Source organism: Colius striatus, chromosome 1 (assembly GCF_028858725.1).
Source record: "Colius striatus isolate bColStr4 chromosome 1, bColStr4.1.hap1, whole genome shotgun sequence".
Lineage (NCBI taxonomy): Eukaryota > Metazoa > Chordata > Aves > Coliiformes > Coliidae > Colius > Colius striatus.
The window spans coordinates 108,403,305-108,426,045 of NC_084759.1; the positions used below are offsets into that span (position 1 = coordinate 108,403,305).

At 39.3% G+C, this 22,741-nt stretch overlaps 1 long non-coding RNA gene across 1 annotated transcript; it reads right to left on the reverse strand.

Annotated features, from left to right (window-relative positions):
- Window positions 1-1,652: 1,652 nt before the first annotated feature.
- Window positions 1,653-19,904, reverse strand: LOC133624685 (uncharacterized). The gene is made up of 4 exons (XR_009818047.1): window positions 19,779-19,904; window positions 7,736-7,855; window positions 3,045-3,196; window positions 1,653-1,747 (listed from the first exon to the last, which is right to left on the reverse strand). It is a non-coding gene; the product is annotated as an uncharacterized LOC133624685 (long non-coding RNA).
- Window positions 19,905-22,741: the final 2,837 nt, after the last annotated feature.

The following is a 22,741-nucleotide window of genomic DNA, read 5'->3' on the forward strand; positions in this document are numbered from 1 at the left end:
AATCCATTAAGATTGTCTGTGTTCTTACAATGTATGTGAAAAAAGAGCAGTAGTTTTGGTAGCATGTTTAGCTCTTATTGTGGGCCTGTCAACTCTCAGAAAGTAACTTCTGCAGACCAGAATTTTTCCATGATCAAGAATCACCTTGTAAGCATAGGAAATACATGGGAAAAAATAGTGTAAGCTTATATCATATCTTTAGTTATACAGAAATACAGACCCATATTTCACAGTTTTGCTTTTGACAAAGAGATAGAACTGATTATGTACTTATGTAACAAATAAAAATGAAATAAAGAAGCTGTTTAACATCCCCATACAGTTTCATTCAAAATTAAGATATTTGTTAAATCCTTGAAAGGACATTCTGGTAATTTCATAATTTTCATGAATATTAGCTATTTTGAGAACAGTTGAAGACAACAAAATATTGGAAAAAATAGCACAGAAAGAAAATAAAAATTAAAAATAAAATGCTTTGATACATTTTGGTCATATCATTAAGCACAAAATTGAAAAGTATTGACAACACTGAAATAACAGGGCATGTGAGGACAGTACAATAATTAATACAGAGTAAATATCTGTTTGTACTTAATTGTCATGCAAGTTTTTTTTAATTGTTCTTACATTGATGCAAAGTAGATCTGGAATACTATTTGAAATAATGTTTTTTCACCATGGTTTTCAAAGAAAATACTGCTAAAAACTTCTATTTTGAAAGTTTGACACCTTTTAGCAAGTTGGTTTGCAAATTTTAATGTTTCCATTCCAAATTTCAGTGCACTCAAACACCATCCTGCATGCAGGTTACTTTTGGAAAGTTAACAGTGAAACCTGTATAAGAACAAGGAAAAAATTACCCTATTTTTCCTTAGCTGGAAGAAAGTGAATCATGTGAAAGCTGAACTGTAGGTCTGTCAAAACATAAGAGGTAGTTCCATTTTCCTCTGCTGCCAATCTGAATTCCAGCAGATAGAAAAAAAATGTGCATATAGGTAAAACTTTTGAAAAGCATCATACATATTTTTTAACATGTTTTTGTTTTTATTGGATATGCCTAAGAGCATATATGCATGACTCTGGAATTGGAGACAATATCTTTGTGTTGTCTGGCAGTGAGAACTATTGCATACTTTAGATACAATACCTCAAAACGTACTTTAAAAAAAACCACCACCAGTTGAGGTTCAATGGGATCTCTAAGAATAGCCTTTGACAGAAATTCACTGAGGAAAAAAAGGTTATTTGTACAGCATACAGACTTTCCTTAACGATTTAACAATCTCCTTAGAACTAAACAGCTCAACACAGAATGATCACAAATATCACTAAGTTTACTTAGTACCCTCTGCTTTCAGTTTTCTAATGTCAAGATTTTTTGTGTTTTTTAATGAATTAGCTAAACATGTTCCCCATTAATACCATTGGTCAGCCACAGTGGTCAATAAAATACAGCTCAGATACAGCAGTATCAAGATCATCTCTAAAGAGAGTATGGACATGTGGACAGAAACATGTAACAGCTGAACTTCCATATCAAATACCTAAGAAAAGACTTGAGAATTAGGATTAAATAAAGTAAATGGAAATGTAAATTAAAAGGAATTTCTTGTATTTTTTCTTCTTAGTAATTGAAAAATAAAGGAGCAATACAACTGATTTGAGATTCATCATTCATAAAAAGAAGTAGCTGGCAGTATTCATTATACTTGAGAGTCGGATTTTACAACGCGTTGAATCTTTTCTGCAGAAAAAATAAACATAAAAATGAATTGGATGTTACAAAGACATTAATTATGAAAAGTCATGTGTTCATACACATGTGTACGCACACACAGTAATCTCTACATTGTAAACATTCTACAGCACTGCCTTGAATTTTTTGCACATCAGAAATCAAAAGTAAGGTTTCCTTATTTGGGCAAGCATTTTATATCTTTATTCAAACTATAGCATAGTGGGTAAATTAACCCACTCATAGTCAATCCAATGTTCAATTCTATGTAGGCTTCATCTGGATTTTCTATAGAGAGACGGAAAAATTGCCTCAGAGATTTTAGGTCTATTTTTGCACTCTTTTCGGTTTAGAAAAACAGAGAATAAAGTCATTTGGCAATGTTTCAGTAAGTACTCAGTACCATAAAACTTAATTACAGGTTGTTCTCTGCTTCTCTTTTCATTTTCTATCATCATGATACTTCAGGCAGAAGCAACAAATTCTTTGTGCTGTGACAGTACCTACCATCCCCATGATCTGAGGAACTGGTAACCAAGAGTTCTTGAAAGCTTCTCTACAGAATTTAGATCAGGATTCACAAAGTAATAAGTGATAGCCAGAAATGGAAACTCAGATCTCTTAACTCTTGCTTAAGCAAGTGTCTCACACCTTTTCTCTCTCAACATCACACAGACTTGAGCTATGTCAACAAGCCTCTTCACTTGTGTCAGTAGTTTATAGCTCTACTTTCTAAGAAGTGGATCTGCATATTATGAAAGTTATTCAGATAGACCAGCTCAAGTTCACCTGTATCACCAGAGGCAGCTTCTGATGGGGAACTTCCCACTGACAGCAGAGATGTGTTAAGTTACACGTCTAGTTACACTACACTGACTAGTGAGTAAGACTAAACCATGCCAGACTTCTGCTTTGTGTGGTGCTACTCACCACACTGGGCCGCAGTGGTTTTGCCTGGGCCAGGTTTTGGTAGCAGGGGCTACAGAGTGTCTTCTTTAAACAAAGAGCTGCTAAAAGCTTTCCCTGTAGTTGATAGGGCCAATGCCAGTTGGCTCTAAGATGGATCTGCTGCTGACCAAGGCCTGGCCAATTAGCGATGGACGTAATGCCTCTGTGAACAACATACTGGAGAAGAGGAAGAAGATGCTGTGCAGATGTTAAACTGCAGCAGCAACAGAAGAGAGTGAGGATGTGAGCAATATCTCTGCAGACACCAAGGTCAGTGGAGAAGGAGGGGAAGGAAGTGACCAGACACTGGAGGAGAGATGCCACTGTGAACTGTGGTGCAGACCATGTTGAGACATACCTTGCCACTGTAGCCCATGGAGGTCCATCAGGGAACACAGGTCCACTCACAGCCCATGGAGGACCTTTTGCTGGAGTGGATGGATGCCCAAAGGAGGCTATGACTCATTGGGAAGGCCACACTGGAGCAAATTCCGGGCAGGACCTGGGAACCTGTGGGGAGAGAAGAGCCCATGCCAGAGCAGATTCACTTGTCAGGACTTGTGATCCTGTGAGGGACCCATGTTGGAGAAGCCTTTTCTTGAAGTACTGTTCTCCCCATGGATGACCCAAGTTTGGGGTAGTGTGAGGAGTTGCTCCTGTGACAGGCCCCATGCTGGAGCAGTTTGTGAGGGACTGTCTCCTGTGGGAGGGACCCCACAGTGTCGCAGTGGGAAGTGTGATGAGGCCTCCCCCTGAGAAGAAGCAGCAGCAGCAAAGTCCATCTGTAATGAACTGACTGCAACCCCCAGCCCCATCCCCTGCACTGCTCAGGAGAGTCCTGAGAAGAAGGAGAGTTGAGGGGAAGGTGTTTTAAGATTGGGTTTATTTCTCATTTCCCTGCTCTGTTTTGATTGCTAATTAATAAATAAACACATTTCTCCCAAAGGTGAGTCTGTTTTGCCCATGATGGTAGTTGCTGAGTGACCTCCCTGTCCTTATCTTCACTCACAAACCTCTTGTATATCTCTTTCCCCTGTCCAGTTTAGGAGGGAGAGCGACAGAATGACTTGATGGGCATCTGGCACTGAGCCAGGGCTAAACCATCACATGGACTTTGCCATCCTAAAATGGTCTCTGTTCATTTTTTTGATCTTGGGTTGAAAAGCTCTGATTGTGAATTCAAGTGAGTTGTTATTTAAGATAAAACACGTATGCCTTTTCTCCCATCTATCAAGCCAGGAATGTATGTAATGCCCATGCCTGGAGCATTTGATTCATTTTAAAAGCTGAGAAATTGGTAGATGTTCCACCACACTCCAAGGACAGCCCCAGAGCCACAAGTTAGCTGCTGAGAGAATAATCTTTGTCATCTCAGCCATCTCACTGCACTGTAGCCTTTAATATTGGGCTGTTTATATTCAGAGCTTAGTAGCCTGCAACTGGAGTTTGAGGATGACTGTATTTCACTGGTGAGCTACAGTTCTTAGCAAGCACCAAGGTATAATCTCTGAAAGCTTTAGGCTTTCAGTGGTAGCTATTTAGACAGCTTTCAAATCTACCTCATCTGTATGCAATGAAGGAGAGATTTGCATCCTCATGGACCCTTTAAATCCAGATGTGAAGGCATTACTGTGAAGGTCATATTTGTCACTCTAGCCAGTAGCAAGGTCATCCTTACTCCTTCCTGTAAATTTCCCTCCTCCTCAACCCAATAGCATATTCAGTATTTATCCAAAATCAATGCTATGTGCCAGACAGATCCTTACATGTGTTGTTTGAGTCACAGATTTGGTGAAATGAATTGAGTGACTGTCCCTGAAGATACTTAAAAGATGCATAGATGAGGTGCTGAGGAACAAGGTTTAGTGATAGGCTGAGCAGTACTAGTTTAGAAGTCTTTTCCAACCAAAATGATTCAAGAAAGGAACAAAAAAGAAGTGTCTTCCCTCCATTTCCCACATGGGGTCTCAGACCTGGCCCATACCAGGCTTTTGACTCACAAGTCATCTAATCCTTGCTCAAGCAACAAATAGCACACATTCTGTGTTTTAAATTATTAATTTCCAGGAGATACATGGTAATTATTGTACTGTATGTCAGGGCAGGAGACAATGAGATAAGTTCCTGAAATAGACTGCTAACACTAAACTGGAACTTAGGAGTAATCACTTAGAATTAAATCCTCAAGGTCCCCCTCCCATACACACTCCCTTCCTGGGGGCTAGCAAAGTGCCATCAAACTCCACCACCACCACTGCCTGTTTGTCAGGGCTCCCAGTCACCTGTTTGTAGAAGCTGATATGCTTCAACCAGTAGGTCCATGTTGATGGGCAGCAGTCAGCACAGAGCTGTAGCATACACAAGCAGCATTTCTCATCAGGTCCTTACATGTTTCTGAGCAGAAAACAGCTCCTCACCCCTTCAGAATGTCTGCTACACATCTCTGAATCCAAAGAGTAAAGAAATAAGCTTTAAATGCTATGTAGTGCATAAAATCTTCAGGCTATCAGAGATCATGTATGCAGAGGGAGCTGATGGAGTAGGAATATGTGCCCGAACAATTACTACAGCAGTGCTGTTGATATGACAATTTGCAGATCACCACAAGTAGTATATTTGAGCTTGAGACAAAAAATGATGTGGGCTCTTAAGGAGTCACACTTAATCCCAAAAGAAAATCCAAAGCACCTATCTCCTTGTGTCATCTCAGCCACTCTCTGGAAGATTTTACACTGGAAAATGTACAAGAAAGGCACTTTCCTGGACAAAAAAAAAAGGAAAAAAAAAAGAGGAAAAAAAAGGAAAAAAAAAGAAAGACTATGAAATAAACCATGTCTTTACATAACAAATTGGGAAAAAAAATCTTTTTCTGACTTGACTAGCCTTTTGAAATGCATTTCAGCATAAGGTCTCTGAAGCTGCTATATCGTAATTTGAAATCCTTAAGTTTTAACAGGATTGCTAAATTCATGTCCTTTAGGTCTCTTTGAAAAAAAAAGTGCTACAGTAGTTAAAATAGATGAGAACTAGGCCTTGGCAATTTACACAGTTTAAGCATTGCTCTTTGAATATCTGTTAATTTGCATAATAGCAAAAAAACAGAGCAGTTAAAGCACGAATTATAGTTGAGAAAAATAGTAACTGCAGCCAAACTCATAAAAAAAGAACAAGAAAAGAAAAAGGAAATATTTAATCATAAAAAAAATGCAGTTCATTTGTACTTTTGTTTACTTCAAGGAAGACCAAAAAGTAAGCTATACAGCATTTTTACCAGCAGGTGGCAACGCCAAACAGACAGATAGCCAAACTGCAGAATGCTTCAGGGATGCACAGCGTTTCTTCACAGGGTCACATTCAGAAAATAGGCACAGCACATCTCCCTCGTGATAATATTGATTGCACTGCTAGTTTTGCTTTTTTTTTTATTTCTCTTTACTCGTTTTCCCTCTAGAAAAAAATAATTTAAAATCCCAATAAAAAAACCAACCCCAACCCCCCAAAATGACAAGAGCTAGCAAGCTACCTTGGTTTCTCAGTCAGACAAGGCTTCTATACACATTTTATACACATGTATGTGTACATTCGTACATTTGTTTACATATCAAAAGTTCTTTCTTAGTGACACGTATTCTTCCAGCTTTGACTACAAAATAAAAGCAGCTGAGCACAGAGCTCAGCAGGGAAGAAGATGCAGTGTGAGTTCAGTCCATTAGAGACCTGATAACCCACAGAACTGTGACAGGTTCATTCCGGTCTTGGAATCTTGAATGTCAGACAAAGATTCATACACTTCAGCACACAGTTTCATCTGTTCCCTGGACTGTTTGATGTATGCTGTTCCTCAGACTCCAGGACAGGTGAGGGTTATGCTAACACCCACTGACCACAGAGGTAAATTCTAAAACTTTTCCATGACTTAGGAGAATAAATTTTCTTAAACAAATTAACAACCGAAAAACACCCTACAATATTGTATTCTGTTTATGTGGCAAGGGTTTTTGGTAGCAGGAGAGGATCTGCAGTGGATCTGCAGTGGATCTAAAAACTTCCCTGACTCCAAGTTGGACCCATCACTGCCCAAGGTCAAGTCAAACCTCTGTGATCATTGTGATTGCACGTTATTAAGAAAGAAAAATCTGCAGTGAAAAGAGGAAATGCAATGACAGAAAAAACCATGCTGACACTAAGGTCAGAGAAAGAAGGAGAGGAGGTGTACTGGAGCAGATAATCCCTCGCAGACCATGGCAAAACCTATTCTGCTGCAACCCGTGGAGGCCAACAGTAGAGCTGACATCCACCTGCAGCCCACAAAAGACTCCACACCAGAGCAGGTAGTGCTGCCTGAAGAAGGCTGTGAGTCTGTGGAAAGCCACCAGTGGAACAGCCAGTGTCTGAAAGACTGCACCCTACTGAAGGGACTCATGTGAGAGCAGTGGGAAGGACTCACGTCAGAGATTTGCAGATGACTGTCTTCCATGGCAGGGAGCCATACTGGAGTAGGGGAAGGATGTGAGGAATGTCTGCTGAAGAGGAAAGAAAAGCTACATGGTGCTTTATTGCTGGCTAGGCTTAAAACATGACAAATACAAAAGACTATAAGAAAAACACAAAGCCAGAGAACTCAGGGGAAAGACTCTCTGTTATAAGAGCTTAATCAGTTTTAATCTTCTGGCTAGTGTTAGGTGGATACTTCAGGGTGGAGGGAGAGACTTTTTCAAGTCCAGAGAAACAAGAACAGGAACACAATTGTGTTTATGGTAAAAGTAAGATTCATTTTCTATTTATTTCCAAGGCTGAGTTATTTCACTTAACTTCAGAAATTTACAGCACAGACGTTAGCAGCTAAGCCTGTCACCTTGGACTCTCTTCATAATCAAGTGAGAAATAAATACTTCAGGTCCCAATTATCTGACACATTTTAGACTACTTTTTTTTTTTTTCCCAGATGAGATGAATTGCAACAAGTAATGTCTCTCCCCTATGTTTCTCTCCATTGGCCATAAAGAAGATCCAGGACAACCAAGTCAGACATAATAGGCCTATACTCACAATTTCTCAGTGAAATCTTCTCTCCCCTGGACCTCTGAAGAGACATTAACACTTCTCTGCACCATTATCATCATCAATTCAGAAGCAATCCAGTCACATGCCTATAAAGCATTTTTCCATCTGTACAGAAAAACAAACATCTTCAGATAAGGTTTTAAGAGGTGTAGCATTGGAAAGAGGGGCATATGAAAACATCATTTGTATTTTGAACGCAAAACATCATGTACCTGGCACTGTTTCTGGGGACATGAACATAGCATTTCAGAATCCACTCAAGGTATACCAGTGTGCTGTAGGTCAACTGTCTCAGGCTAAAGCAACCTAGGCCTGTTTTCTATAATTTCATTCAGAGCCACTTCTTGCAGGTATAGGTTTCCTTCCTTTCCCCACATTACCCGACTTTTCTTGAGAGCTTTTCCATAAAATATTCATAGAAAACTAAGAGGTTATTTATACAAATACACAGTGCATAGCACAATAGGCACTGATCCTTTCTCTATTAACTTCTCTCATGGATACTATAAGTGCAAACAGTCACTCATTGCCACAACTTTTAAAGGGATAATAATACAAGGGAACATGTAGCACAACATGATTTTATCCACTTCATAGAAGTAACAACTCAGAAGAAGAAAAATGAGAATGAGGCATCAAGGGAACTTTTAGACTTCAGTGTAACAGACTGCCAAAGAATTGGGATTGCCCAAGCACAGAGGTCAGATTCTCTGAGGAACAAAACTTCTCTCCACCTCTCTTAAGTCATTTTACACCCCCAAATATTTTTACTGCTCTCATACAGTGGTTTCAAATTTGAATGATTGCTGACAAACAGGAAATGATTGTTGTATTATATGGTACACCTAATTATAATAAAAATCCAGTTTAATTATGTGACCACCTGTTGAGACAATAAGTTTACTCTCATGAGACCTGCTGTCTGTATAAAAAGAAAAGAAATTGACTATATCAATAAAGCTGAGAGAATTAGCTTGTAAGTATTTGATTTAATCCCTTGATAAAAGTGTCTTATGTACTTATCTATGGCAAAAGTAAGGAAAGATCAACAGAACAAACTGATTTTTCTCATGGGCTAAACTCTAAGTCTTTGGTGATGTTCTGAATACAAGGGTTCAATCCTCCAAAATCTTATCATCAGTGGTCTCAAAGCTATATTTATTTGGAATCTTGCAGACTTAAGACATAATTGCTCTCAAAAGAGCATATTACTCACTGAGAAGAAAGGCTTCTTCATTCATGATGTTAAGCTAATTACATTCATTTCTATCTCACTGAGTATAAGCTGATAAACCTGTGGGAATAGTTTAATCCATCTCAATTAATCACATCACAGTTGCAACTCTTTGTCCATCCAGTTTTCAATACAGTATTTATTTTAATCATAGTAGCATCTAGCAACATCATTTTAAGATGAGCTAAGCACTCAGTAAACACTTCATCAAAGTCAGTTCCAGCTCTAATGCAGTCAGGGACATTCAGTTATTGTTGCTGAAATTCTTGTCCATTATGATAAGTTTATCACTTCAAGGTAGGAGTTCCTGAGAACAATTTGTACATGTGCTTATGCCTTCCTAAGTGGCATGTGTCCATAAGTCCATCTAGGTTCAATTGGTGAACAGAAGTTGTTTCATTGTAGTTTCTTCCACATTTTTTGCCTAGAAAGGTATGGCGGAGAGGGCAATATAAGATGCTTCTGCTGGGGAGGTGTAAATTTTTACCTTCTCCCTTAGATAACTTTAGCAAGATTTTTATCCATAACAAGTGACACTTCCCAAACACCTGTTGGAAGATATGGTTTTGCCTTCCCACTGGGTTTCTGCACACACTGTCATTTCATGTGCTGCTGCTGTGAATACTCATTTTGCAAGGAGAGCACTTAAGGAATCAAATGCTTTAGAACCAGTCAAGTCATTGAAGTGTTAGTGAACTGTTGAAAAGACTTCTCATATTGAAGAGTCAAGGGCAAGGAGAGAGTGGTATTTTGCATGATGTAGAATTCTTCATCAGTAGGATAGCTGTTATGAAAATGAACAGACACTGCTTGACAGTGATTATTTGTTCTGCAGACTCATGGCAGAAAGAGAACTCTAAATACTGAATAAAACTATGGCCAAAAACTAAAAGGCATTATATTACTATAGTGGTCACTATACCACTATAGCAGTGCTTCTAAATTTATAGACTGTACAAACATCCTGTAGGAAAAAGCAACCCCAACCCAGGTGTCACATAAGAGAGAGTATCCATGCATGTGTTCTACTCAAGCTTCAACATTTGCAGTGCCGCCTTGATTCACACTGAAATAATATCTTAAATTAAGGGTCATTACTAATGTTCAAGAGCTAGATACCAGACTAAGCCCTCCACACCCCCATTTCCCCCACTTTGTAAATCTCCTGCACTGAAAGGGAACAAAGACTAATGTGTGACCACTTGAGGAGAAAAAGTCCAAGAATTTCCTTTCTGACCCTCTCTTTAAAGAAACCATCACACTCTCACAATCAGTTCGGACTCATCCTCTGACTACAAGGATGGTCTCAGAATTACTTCCACACAGTTTAGCAGGTGTAGTGGTTTTGCCTGGGCCAGGTTTTTGGTAGCCGCGGTGGGGATGGGGGAGGGGAAGGAAGGAAGGAGCTCCAGGGGTGGCTTGTTTAAACAATGAGCTGCCATAAGCTTACCCCTTAGGGTTAATAATGGTCAATTCTAAAATGGACCCCACAGCTGACCCACACCTAGCCAATTAGTGATGGAGGTAATGCCTCTGAGAATAAAGTATTTGAGAAGAAGAAGAGGCAACTCTTCAGATACCAAGGTCAGTGGAGAAGGAGGGGGAGGAGGGAGCTTAGGCCCTGGAAGAAAGGCTCCCCTGTAAGCTGTGGTGAAGACCATGGTGAGGCCACTGTCCCCTTGCAGTCCATGGAGGCCTCTGGGAAGCAGAGATCTACTCACAGCCCATGGAGGACCCCCTGCTGGAGCAAGTGGATGCCTGAAGGAAGCTGTGACTCCGTGGGAAGCTCACCCTAGAGCAAGTTCCTGGCAGGATCTGGGAACCTGTGGGGGGAGGAGCCCACGCCAGAGCAGGTTTGCTGTCAGGACTTGTGATCCTGTGAGGGACCCAGGCTGGAGCAGTCTGTCCCTGAAGGACTGTTCTCCTGGTGGATGACCCTTGTTGGGGTAGAGTTTGAGGAGCTGCCCCCATGGGAGGCCCCATGCTGGAGCAGTTCGTGAGGAACTGTAGCCCATGGGAAGGACCCACGCTGGAGAAGTTTGTGAAGGACTGTCTGCTGTAGGAGGGATCCCACAGTGCAGCAGTGGGAAGTGTGATGAGGCCTCCACCCCAAGAAGAAGCAGCAGCAAAGTCCATCTGTAATGAACTGACCGCAACCCCTAGCCCCCATCCCCTGCACTGCTGGGGGTGAAGGAAGGAGAGTCCTGGGAAGAGGGAGGGGTGGGGGGAGATGTTTTAAGATTCAGTTTTATTTCTCATTTCCCTCTTCTTATTGTTCCTTTAATAAATCAAACCTTTTTCTCTCTAAGTTGAGTCTGTTTTGCCTGTGATGCTAATTGCTGAGTGATCTCTCTGTCCTTATCTCAACTCACAAGCCGTTTGTTACATTTCTCTCTCTCTCCTGTCCAGTTTTGGGGGGGGGGGGGGGGGGGAGTGATTTTATGACTTGGTGGACACCTGTCTAATCCACCACACCAGGTTAGATTGCAAATACCCTGTTATCTTTCACATGAAAAAAAAAGAGCTGTTGGGGTCAATCATGACTTTCTTGGTAAGAAATAAAGAAGGACTTGACAAATAAATGGAAATCTCTGTACTGTTAACAGATCTGTTTTCCAGTTTGATACGTCTCTGTGTTTGACTGTCCATGGCAGAGATGTGGGTGATAGCAACAGAGTATCTGAGCACAGATCTGACTCTGGCATAATAGAATACATAAAACACAGTTTCTAAGCAGTGAGCAGCAATTTTACTGCTTGATTCTTATCACAGTGGCTGGAACCCAGTAAATCCCCACTGTTATATGTTAGAAATTGATTGTGGGGGAAAAAAAAGGTTTTCATATTCAATGAGAAGACAGTCAATCTTTTTGGAGAGAATAACAGTTATTTTAAGAAGATGTCATCAAACCATGAAACCTACAGAGACAGTTGACTCCCACCAGTTTTGGAGATTCTAGAAATACAGTTTTTTGTTCTCTGACAGCCCTACTTTTCCCCTCCTTAAAAAGACAACTTTGAAGATATAATTTAAGGTATCACAACCACTCAGATTTTGTCACCAATACTTCTCAGTGTCTTTATCTTAACACTGCATGCTGCCTATTGGGGTTTAGAAAATACATTACCCTAGATGTTTCTTAAAATAAAACCCTTGCGGCTACATTGAATAACATAGTGCATGCTGAAACTCCCTGCTTGAGGCTGAGCAAGGACCTCCTCTGTGCTCTCCTCTCACTTTGCCAGTGTCCTTGGGAAGGAGCTGCTTAACTGTGGTAACCCTAACCCAGTATCATGGAGTAAACATCGGGGAGCAGAACATGGGGCGTGTGTCATGTCTGACCGGAGTTTCCTTCTCATCTATCACGATCAAGTAATGCATCCTCAAGTGTTTTCAAATACAAGTTTAATAAAGTGAAAAGTTGAGTTCAAATAACTGCAGTTTCTCCAGAAAAACAAGTAATTTTGTTATACAACAAGAAAAATGAAGTCTGGCTTCCTAAGGATTATCTGCTCATGTGTGAAGCTTTTCCAGCAATACTAATTCAGTGATTTTCTTCTCCCTTGATTCTTCATTATCTAACACCAAATAAACTCATTCTGCGGCTTCATTTTACTCAACTAAATTAATATTTTCACAAAAACTTATGCTTTCTAAGACTCCCAGCTTCCTATCAATATGAACTGAAATTGGCCAATGCGCTCAAAAACTGCTAAAATAGTAAGACTGCAAATCCTCATTTCTTTAGGAAACTCAGTTACCTAGCCACAGTAGCCATACTTTTAAAAGCATTCTTTCTTTTCTGACATAATATTGGATGTGACTGAGACCCAAGACTGTTCAAGTCTGGATTATCCTGACAGATTGCAATTCAGTCAATAGCTTCTTAACACAACCTACAGGTAGCTCTTTGATTTTCCTTCATCAAAATTAATAATCCTTCATTTCTTTCTTGTCCAGTAGATTTGTAGACTTTACAAGGTAGTAACTTTTCTACCTTTATAAATAATGCTTGCATCAATAAAAATACAGAATATTTTGCATTCATTTTGTTGCACCTGTAATATAAATAATAAGCCATAGCAAAAATCACTGGTCTGAGATAATATTTTACAGGTGCTGCAACATTCATTAACTGCTAGAGCTGGACTATTGTTTTATGCTGTGACTTTTTAAAAACATAATAACTTATTCTGAAGTGGATCTCTTACGCAGAAAATTCTAGATACTTTCTTTGTTACTAGAAAAATGAAAACCTAAAATTCAAGGTGTTGACTAGAGTTTAGTGTCAATAAAATAACATCAAAACCTAGAATTTTAAGAAGAATATGGCTCTGGAAAAAAATTGTAATTTTGTGAGCTATACAAGTAGAGGGCGTTTTTAGAAGTAGAAGAAAACATTCAACTTCCAAAATTATACTGCAACCACAGATGAATTGCCAGAGAGGCAGTTATCCATTGCTAACTATTCTCTTGTGGCCAGTCCTCCTTTGTAAACAGAATGGGAAGACAAAACAGGCTTTGTTTTCATCTAAGTGGTGGGGAAACGGGGAGTGTAGTACAGGTCTGCCTGTATCTACTGTGATATTCAAGTAAGAGCCTCTTTGAGTGTCCCAGATTATCAACAGAAAGAAAAAATTGGAGTAGGAATGACATAGGGAAGATTAATCTTAACTAAGGACTTCTACCAACCCAGTAGAGGGTGGCTAAAGTCACTGTGTTAACAGGCAAGGACTGGCCCTGGTGCAGGACTACTTGAGGATGCTGACTTCTGGCCTCCCCACTCCTCTGCAGATTCTCAAGGTAGAGGGCTGAAAGAAAGGGCATTCAGTGACTGAATGCCTCCTCTGCATAAAAATAAACTGAACTTTTAAGTGCTCTTAAGTCTAGATATAGATGGAGAAATAATATAGTGAAGACTTTAATCTCCATGCAAGTTGTCCAGAAGCAAGCAAAGATACTCAAGGCCTAATCCAGAACTTGAGAAGTCAATGGGGTCCAGACATGTAATCCAGAGATAAAAAACCAGCATGTTAGAGAGCAGAGAATCTTTCCAAAGACAAGGATAATCAAAGAATCAGATTTGCAGTAAATATCTGAACAGAGAGTTGTCAGGATGGGGATGGCAGGAAATATTACCTATAGTAATGAAAGAGTTTCCTGTAGAAAAAGGACAGATTTACACAGAACTTAACATTGAACTTTCCCTCTATCAATTCTTAAATATAGTATTTCATTGAAATTATTTTTCAGGCCATCAGATGAAATCAGTTTCTGGGTCATGTTAACTGTTAATATGTCTAAAACTCATCAATTTATATTTAAGTTATAGATACTTGCTGAAAGGATCTGATAGTCATAAGAAAACTATTAGTCCTTCTATAATACCTTACCAGGCAGAAGTGAAAACAGAGTTTATGTACTATAAATGAAACATAAGTAAGAGATAATAAACATGTGAACATCCCAATTGTTTTTGCATTTACCTTCATGATTCTGTAATATTTTTTCTCATGCATGACTGCATCCATATTAATATAACTTATCTTCCTGCGACTGATAATTTATCTGTTATTCAGTTATTGATTTAAATATTTGTCCATCTAGAAAAACATAAAAAAGAGAGCCACTACTATACTTGAAGTAGCTATTCTTAATGACCTAACTAATCTAAGGTTCAATAAGCCAATATTTGTAGTCTAAATACGTTTTGATTCAATAAATATATTTGATTTCATCTTGACAAGATGATGACAATGAAAGAAGTTACATAGAGATTTAAAGTAACTCATAACTTCTTGATGCACTTCCAGAATATAAACCACAGGAATAGCAAGGGTTCACTCCACATAGAATCATAGAATGGTAGGGGTTGGAAGGGTCCTTTAGAGATCATCTTGTCCAACCCCCCTGCATTCCCTTGATCATCTTGGTGGCCCTGCACTCGACTCTCTCCAGCACTTCCCTGTCCCTCTTGAGCTGAGGAGCCCAGAACTGGACACAGGACTCCAGATGAGGCCTCACCAGGGCAGAGTAGAGAGGGAGAAGAACCTTCATTTACCTGCTGGCCACACTCTTCTTGATGCATCCCAGGATGCCATTGGCATTCTTGGCCACAAGGGCACATTGCTGGCTCATATTTAGTTTATTATCAATCAGGACTCCCAAGTCCCTCTCTGCAGAGCTGCTCTTCAGCAGCTCGACCTCCAGCCTGTACTGGTGCGTGGGGTTGTTCCTTCCCAGATGCAGGACTTTGCACTTGTCCTTGTTGAACCTCATAATCAGAAGAGATGACACAGTCTGTTCCTAGGACTGTTCATCCAGATGGCTATCTTTATGGTTATAAGGGACATTACTAGCTGAAAAAGCTGGTTTTTTTTCAACCAGGGTTGGTTGGTTTTCTTTCTACTGGAGGATTACTACATCTAAGATGGATGCTGATTTCCAGCTATGGAGCAGGGACACATTACACACTGCTAGGCACAGGAGAGAATAATCGCTAGAGCATAGATGCTAGGAAGTTCACAGCTTCCCAGGGTTTTACCAAGACCATCTGTCTTACTTTTATCATTCAGATCCTCAGATTTCCCCTGCTGAGGATTTCCCTAGACTTGAAAGCTCATGAACCTTGGATTTTTTTTTTTCCGTGACCTTTTCCCTAAGGGATCTGTTCTACTTTTGCTGTCATTAACATTGTGATCTCCTTCCTGTCTGATCTGCCCATTCCACAGTGAGAAACCATAATCCCTTTTGAGCACTGAAATAATTTCAACAGAAATAATTCTCCTGGAAATTCACTGAAGTGCTTATAGTTTGAAAAATAGTACAATAAATGTGCATGGTGTGGTAGCAATACCAAGAACTTATTAACATTTACAAATATCTAAATGGTAGGTGTCATGAGGTTGAGACATCCCTTTTTTCTGTAGCTAGCAACAGGACAAGGGGTAACGGGATGAAGCTGGAACACAAAAACTATTTCACTGTGAGGGTGAGGGAGCAGTGGCACAGTCTGCCCAGAGGGGTTGTGGAGTCTATTTCCTTGGAAGTCTTCAAGACCCTCCTGGACATGTTCCTATGTGACCTGATCTAGGTGAACCTGCTTCTTCAGGGGGGTTGGACTAGATGATCTCTAAAGGTCCCTTCCAACACCTACCATTCTATGATTCTGTGACTCTGAGTATCTCAAATCCTAAGAACATTTACTGAAGTCTTAGTGATTTGAAAAAGTAACCAGCTCATTAATTAAAAGTGTGGTGAGCTGCACTAGTATCTAGAATGCTTTAAAGAAAGAAGGAAAAATACTTATCAAGAAATCACCAGGTCTGTGAATTTGGAACTTAATTTTAAATCCATGATCGCTACTTATGAATCAAAGGCTGCCTAAAACGTAGGGCAACGGCTATGAGGACATATGCAACAGTGTGTGTATCTACTGATATGTCCCTCAGCCTATGCAACTGGACACCTCAGCTACTGCAGCAAATCCTCTGCTTGTGCAGGGAATGAACAGTCCATTAACCACCAGCCAAGAAATCAGGATTTACGGCACACTAGGGAGATACGGTCAGCCAAATCTCTCCCTCAATTTCTCTCCAGTTTTGATCATCAGGCCAAAATTTTGTCCTGCTGCTCTGCATGGCAAAACAGAGAGAGGGCTCCAATCCAGTACCTTAAATTGTTTTTCAGCCATTTGTTCACGGACTGCTGATGGCTCATAAAACAACAGAAGTCAATCTGTGAAGTGCTTGCTAAAACAACTGCTGCTCCAAATGCACACTCTCATATATTGAAGCAAAGAAAAACACAAAAGCAGGGACAAATAAAGATAAGAGAATATTCAAACTTCTGCCTAACAACTTCTCAGTTAAAAGCAAATATTGTGGTAAAACTGTGAAAACAAGTGTTTTCCTGAAGGTAGATTAGTCTCTTGATTAGAAAAAGAAAACCAAAACAAAACCCCAGTACAAAGCCAAGCATAAATTACAAGACATAATGTTGCCCTGAAAGGGTATCTTGTATAGGCCCTCCAACTTCAAGTTTGTCAAGACTTGTACAAACTGTTTTCTCTCCAAGAAAACAAAAAGGGAAACCTAGAATTAATTTTAAACTTTGCATTACCCTGTATTCAAATTTCCTTGTTTGTGATATGAGGAAATACAGTCTTTGCTCTTCCAAAACTGCCATTAAAAATCCACAGGTTATTCTCAGTGAATTCAGAACATGGATTTCAGAAAAATAATTCCTGTGCACTGCATAAATATGAATTAAACATTGACTGAAACTGATACATTATTTTTTCTCCCTCAGCTTAATCCCTAAAGGACCAAGTTGTTCCAATTAATTGCCCAACAGACAGTTATCCCGGTCACAAACAAAACCTCATAACAATTAGTGCTGGCATTCTCACTGAGAATCTCAGCAGAGATCCACAAGAGTAAAACAAGTTTGTAGGCCATCCCAAAGGCTATCAGAGCTACTTCCAGAAATAAGGAAGGAGATTATCCAAGGGAAAATTCAGAAGATTTACAATCAACGGCTTGCATGTTCCATACACCTCCAAAAGTTTTGGGTTCCTAAACACCATTCAGTGTCTTTGATTTGGAAGGCATATTAATTAGCATCTACTGTTTTTTAGAACTTTTCTTGTACTCTGTGAAGGAATTTTGGCCATATGTCTGTCCTTCACTTGATCTGTCTCTGAAGAGAGACATTGATTCATAGGTAGATAAATAAGTTCAGGTTATGGAAGCTTACTTATTATAACTTACAATATTAGTTAGAAAATCACACATATAGTTTTATGAAATTACTAGCTTTGTAAGCCCACAAACAGAGCCATTAGAATGACACAGCTATTTCTTGTAACATAACTATTACTTAGCACTGATAGTTTCAAGGTTGGTATATTCCTAAACAAAATTACTCTCTAAAGATGGCAAAGCTGTTACATGAGTTCTACACTTGGACATTTGAACATTGTGTACTACTGATAATTACAAGGCCTACCTAGCCCTAAACACAACTGTTATCTGGGATGACAGAGCTTTTAGGCTGGTTTTAATCCTGTCCAAGGCCCAGGGGTAAAGATACATCTCAAGGAAAGTTTGGATCTTAATCCAATAGTGATCTCTAATGACCACTGAAGGAAGCAAGAGGACATCAAAGGAAACGTGACAGAGGCGTAACTTGAGTGAACCAAGATGGGACTATGGGTGGGTCCTTTCCTGGAAATGTAATGAATATGCATGTTTGCTGTAAACATAAATTGAAAATCCAAAGTCTGAGGTGTGCATGTTTGGTGGAGAAATCCCCCATGTTCCCCATCGCTGCAATAAAGAACATCTGCTTAATAGTCACATTGGCTATTGAGTCCTGACTGGCTTCTTCAAGACATCAACATTTCTACTCGATGAGCTTTCAGATCTCTGGATGAAGAGCAATTTGAAAGCAAAATATTACTGTTTTAATGAAAGAAAAAAAAATAAGCCTAATTTCTTCATTGATTTCTGGTAGGACACTTGCCTATTCCTAGCTTATTTTCATCATCTATGTTTAGTTACTGTTAATAAACCAACAACATATGACAAACCAAAAATCCAACTTGGTAATTCGTGGATGGGACCCATCAATAGTATTGAAATCTGCAGGAACCAGGAAAACTGACACAGGATGAATTCTGAAAGCATTTTCCTCCCTCCTCCTCTTCCCTGACACACACAACTCAAAGTCCAAGTAAACAGGAACATCTGTTTTTTACAGTCTGGAAACTGAAATCTGCTACAGAAAAAGTTAAGAATACTTTTACTGTCTTTTTTTGTTTTCTTTTCCTCCCCTTTAATTACAAAATAGCAGAAGGTAGTGAAAACACCGAATAAGCTTTATCTTGAACTATGTAATTAAATCATGAGGTATATATTTCAGGTTATATATTCAAAAAACATCAGAAATTTTGAAATGGTAATTTCAGAAACCTCTATGCCCAGGGTTTTCTCTGGGCAGCATAAGACTGGACTTCGAAATGCTGCAAATCCTCTAGGTCTATATGAAGAAGTGGAAGCTACAAGCTGAGAAGTTGGTCCCCTGTAAGAGAAGGCCTTCAAAGTGCATCTCCATGTGCCTTTTGGGAGCTTAGTTGATACTGTTTTCCTTTCAAAGCCTCTGTTCATTGCCACAGCAAGAAGGCAGCACATAGAAGAGATGAAGACAACCCACACTGGGCACTGTAATTAAAGTTGCTATAGTTTCACACCATTATAAGTCAACAGAAGTTTGTGTTTTTCTCAATTGTACCCTGTCCATGCCCTTCCTCAAGGGAACACAGTGGAGTAGCTGACTTAGACACAACGGCCTGTCTCTGAAAAATTGACCACATCGTGCTCAGAGTACCAATGGTACTTTTCTTTGTTCATTATTTTCATGAAAGTACTGTTCTAGCACTTCACATGTTAACCTCTTTTCAAGAGAGCTATTAACTTCAATTTGTCAATTTGCCTTTCTACAAGCTGTTCCCCATGCCCACAGGATGATGATGGCAAAATTAGAGGGTACAGCAAAACAGAAATCTATTTTTTCAGAACAATATTAATATTGGAATTGGAACTATATTTCATAAATAGTTTCAATCAGGATAAGAATATGGGTTTTCTGTTTTAGTAGGCAATGGGTAAGAGGAACACTTACTACTTACTACTTAATATTAGTACTGTAGCTACTTATTATTAATTGAATTAACAGTTTAAAGCTACCTTTTTTACAGAGAATATGTATTTCATAGATAACAATGTTACTCACCCATATCAATGACAGTGGACGATTCTCTTTCTCTCAGCTCCGGAGAGTGACCTTGACAGGCATCCCCACTCAAGTGGAAAGATTTTCAGACGCATTCCAAAGAAGAGCATGCAGAAATCCTCTCACACCCCACAGAAATGGGACTAGGCTTTTAAAAAAGAAAGTGATTGATTGTCAATCATCTTGTTGAATTTACATCTCTGTAGAGCTAGCACAGGGACATGAATGCATAATATTCCAAAGCATTCATCATTTGTTGAAGTTCTTTTCTGTTAGTAGGGGTGGATATAGTATTCAATTTTGTATTTGCACTCCTGGAATTTTTACTTGTTGGAGCAGTTTGGATAAGGCATTACGTGTAACTGTAGGTCAATGTTTGTATCCTTGTGGTAAGCAATTAAAAGTATACTACATCACTTCCCAGGTGTGCTGGTTTCAGCCCTGGCTGGGTGCCAGGTGCCTATCAAGTTATTCTATTACTCCACGTCCTAAACTAGACAGGAGAAGAGAGAAATAAAATGAGAGGTTCATAAGTCAAGATAAGGTCAGAGAGATTACTCAACAATTAGCATCACAGGCAAAACAGACTCAAATTGAGGAGAAATGGTTTGATTTATAAATGAACAATCAGAACAAAGCAGGGAAAATGAGAAACAAAGATGAATCTTAAAACATCTTCCCCTACCCCTCCCTCTTCCCAGGACTCTCCTTCCTTCCCTGCCCCAGCAGCGCAGGGGATGCGGGATGGGGGTTGTGGTCAGTTCATTACAGATGGACTTTGCCACTGCTTCTTCTCAGGGGAGGCCCCTCACACTTCCCACTGCTAGAGTGTGGGGTCCCTCCCCATGCGAGATAGTTCCTCATGAACTTCTCCACAGGACCATGGGGTCCTTCCTATGGGCCACAATTCTTCACATACTGCCCCAATATGGGTCATCAATGGGGAGAATAGTCCCTCAAGAACAAACTGCTGCAACATGGGTACCTTGCAAGATCACAAGCCCTGACAGCAAACCTGGTCTGGCACGGGCTCCTCTATCACCATTAACTCCCAGGTCTCAGGAATTTTATCATCCTCCCAACTCATTCTTGGAGATAGTCACGTCAGGCTGATCTGTAATGGCCTTTGTCATTAAAAGACAGCATGACCTTCAGCTTGTGTCTTTTCACTAGGGACAGTGCCCTGCTACAGGTTTTCAAGTCTGCTTACATTTTCTGTTTTCTACAGACAAAATGCTGTTCTTTGTACCTTGGAATATGGACAATAATGGCAAAAGCAGCAAAACATTAAACAGCTTGACTACCTTGGCTGTTGTGCAATTCATTTTCCTAAATATTAAACTTCAGTACTTCAGCAATTATTTCCTTTTGAATAAATGTCATTCAACTGTATATACTTAAGGACACATAGAAAATGTTAGGTAAATAATTCTTCTATGTGTTTTTTTCTCCAGGGTTATTTATACCTGATATATTTTCTTTATTTTCCAAAATTCATCATCTTCATAAAAGAAAAAAATGGGGAATTGTTGTTTTTTTTTCCTTTGTCTCATGAAAAATTAATATATTACAACAGAAAACAATGTAATATTAAAGTAGCTTTCAGTGTGCCAGGCTTCATATGCTGACTGATAAGTTTATTTATAATTACATTAGTTGCCTTCTTTTGTCAGGTGATGTCCTAGCAAGACATCCTCTATATGCAGAAATAACCATTCAGAGAAATTTGTAACAACTGATGTCAGAAAACAAACTTGAAAATAAATTGCCATTTTCTTTATTTAAAGAAAAATATACTATACAGCCTTAGAATTAATCCTGATGTAATTTCAGCAACTGAAATTATGACCAGCTTCAGCAACAGGTATCTGCCTCCAATCTTCTGTGTGGGATGTAAGTAAAAAAATGTCATAAATGCAATGACTGTCTCAATTTGGGAGTTTTAGAACTGTAGGTTACAAAAATACAGTTTTTCATCTTCTTAGGGGAAGACAGCAAGACTTCACCTTTCACTGCTCTTTTGATGAGAAGATTATGGTTGCTGTCTTCCCTCTTTTTGAGGGATTCTGGTCAATAGATCACTACAGATCATTAGGGTCATGGACAGCCCCAAGTCCTTGGCTCTGTATCTTTATTGTTCTCCCAATTTTCAAGAAGCAGAGGTCAGGACATGGCTTTCCATCAGAGAAGTGACTCCAGCAGCCCAGGATGGTTGTTTATTTTAAACTAACATTTCAGGTAGAGAACCCATACATCAACTATTTTTGTCACATAAGCTTGATGAAGGAGGAGCAGTGGCACCACTGAGGACCTGATTTTCTTCTAAAGAAGAGAGAATTTCATTCTCATCACATTGCTGTGCATTTCAAGTGAATAAATAGGAATTGTGTGTCATATTTTGCTTCTACAGTTTTGTCTCATGGTAAAGACATCTTTGAATTGGAACATCTTCTTTTCTAGACATGTCCATTTTTGAGCAGAAATGCCGCATTACAAATACAGGTGCTATTCCCCAAGATGAAAACTGTGTTTCCCTGATGCCTAGGTGTGTCTGTCACTCAAGAGGAAAAATATCTGCTCTTAATCATAGTCTTTAGTTTAGTAGTGCAGGCTCCTTCTTGGTAATGGATCAGAACTCACACGTGATTGGTTTTTTTTTAAAAAAGGAGCTCAAAATGCAAACCAAAAATATAATAGAACATTCTTCTACTTGTACTTTATAACAATACTGTGCTTTTTTATGAAGCCAACTATATTGAATCATAAAGTAATGCTGAATTCAAAAGTACATGAAGTACCAATGAAGTTTTCTTATCTGTGAACAGTTCTTTACTAAAAATATCAAATGTCTCCACCAGATGCATAGTTGTTTTTCCTTCCACACTGTTAACCAGCCTTTCAAGAGATTTATTTGTCAAAGCACTTTTCAGATAACGATTTCTGAAAGGTTTCTGAGATGATGG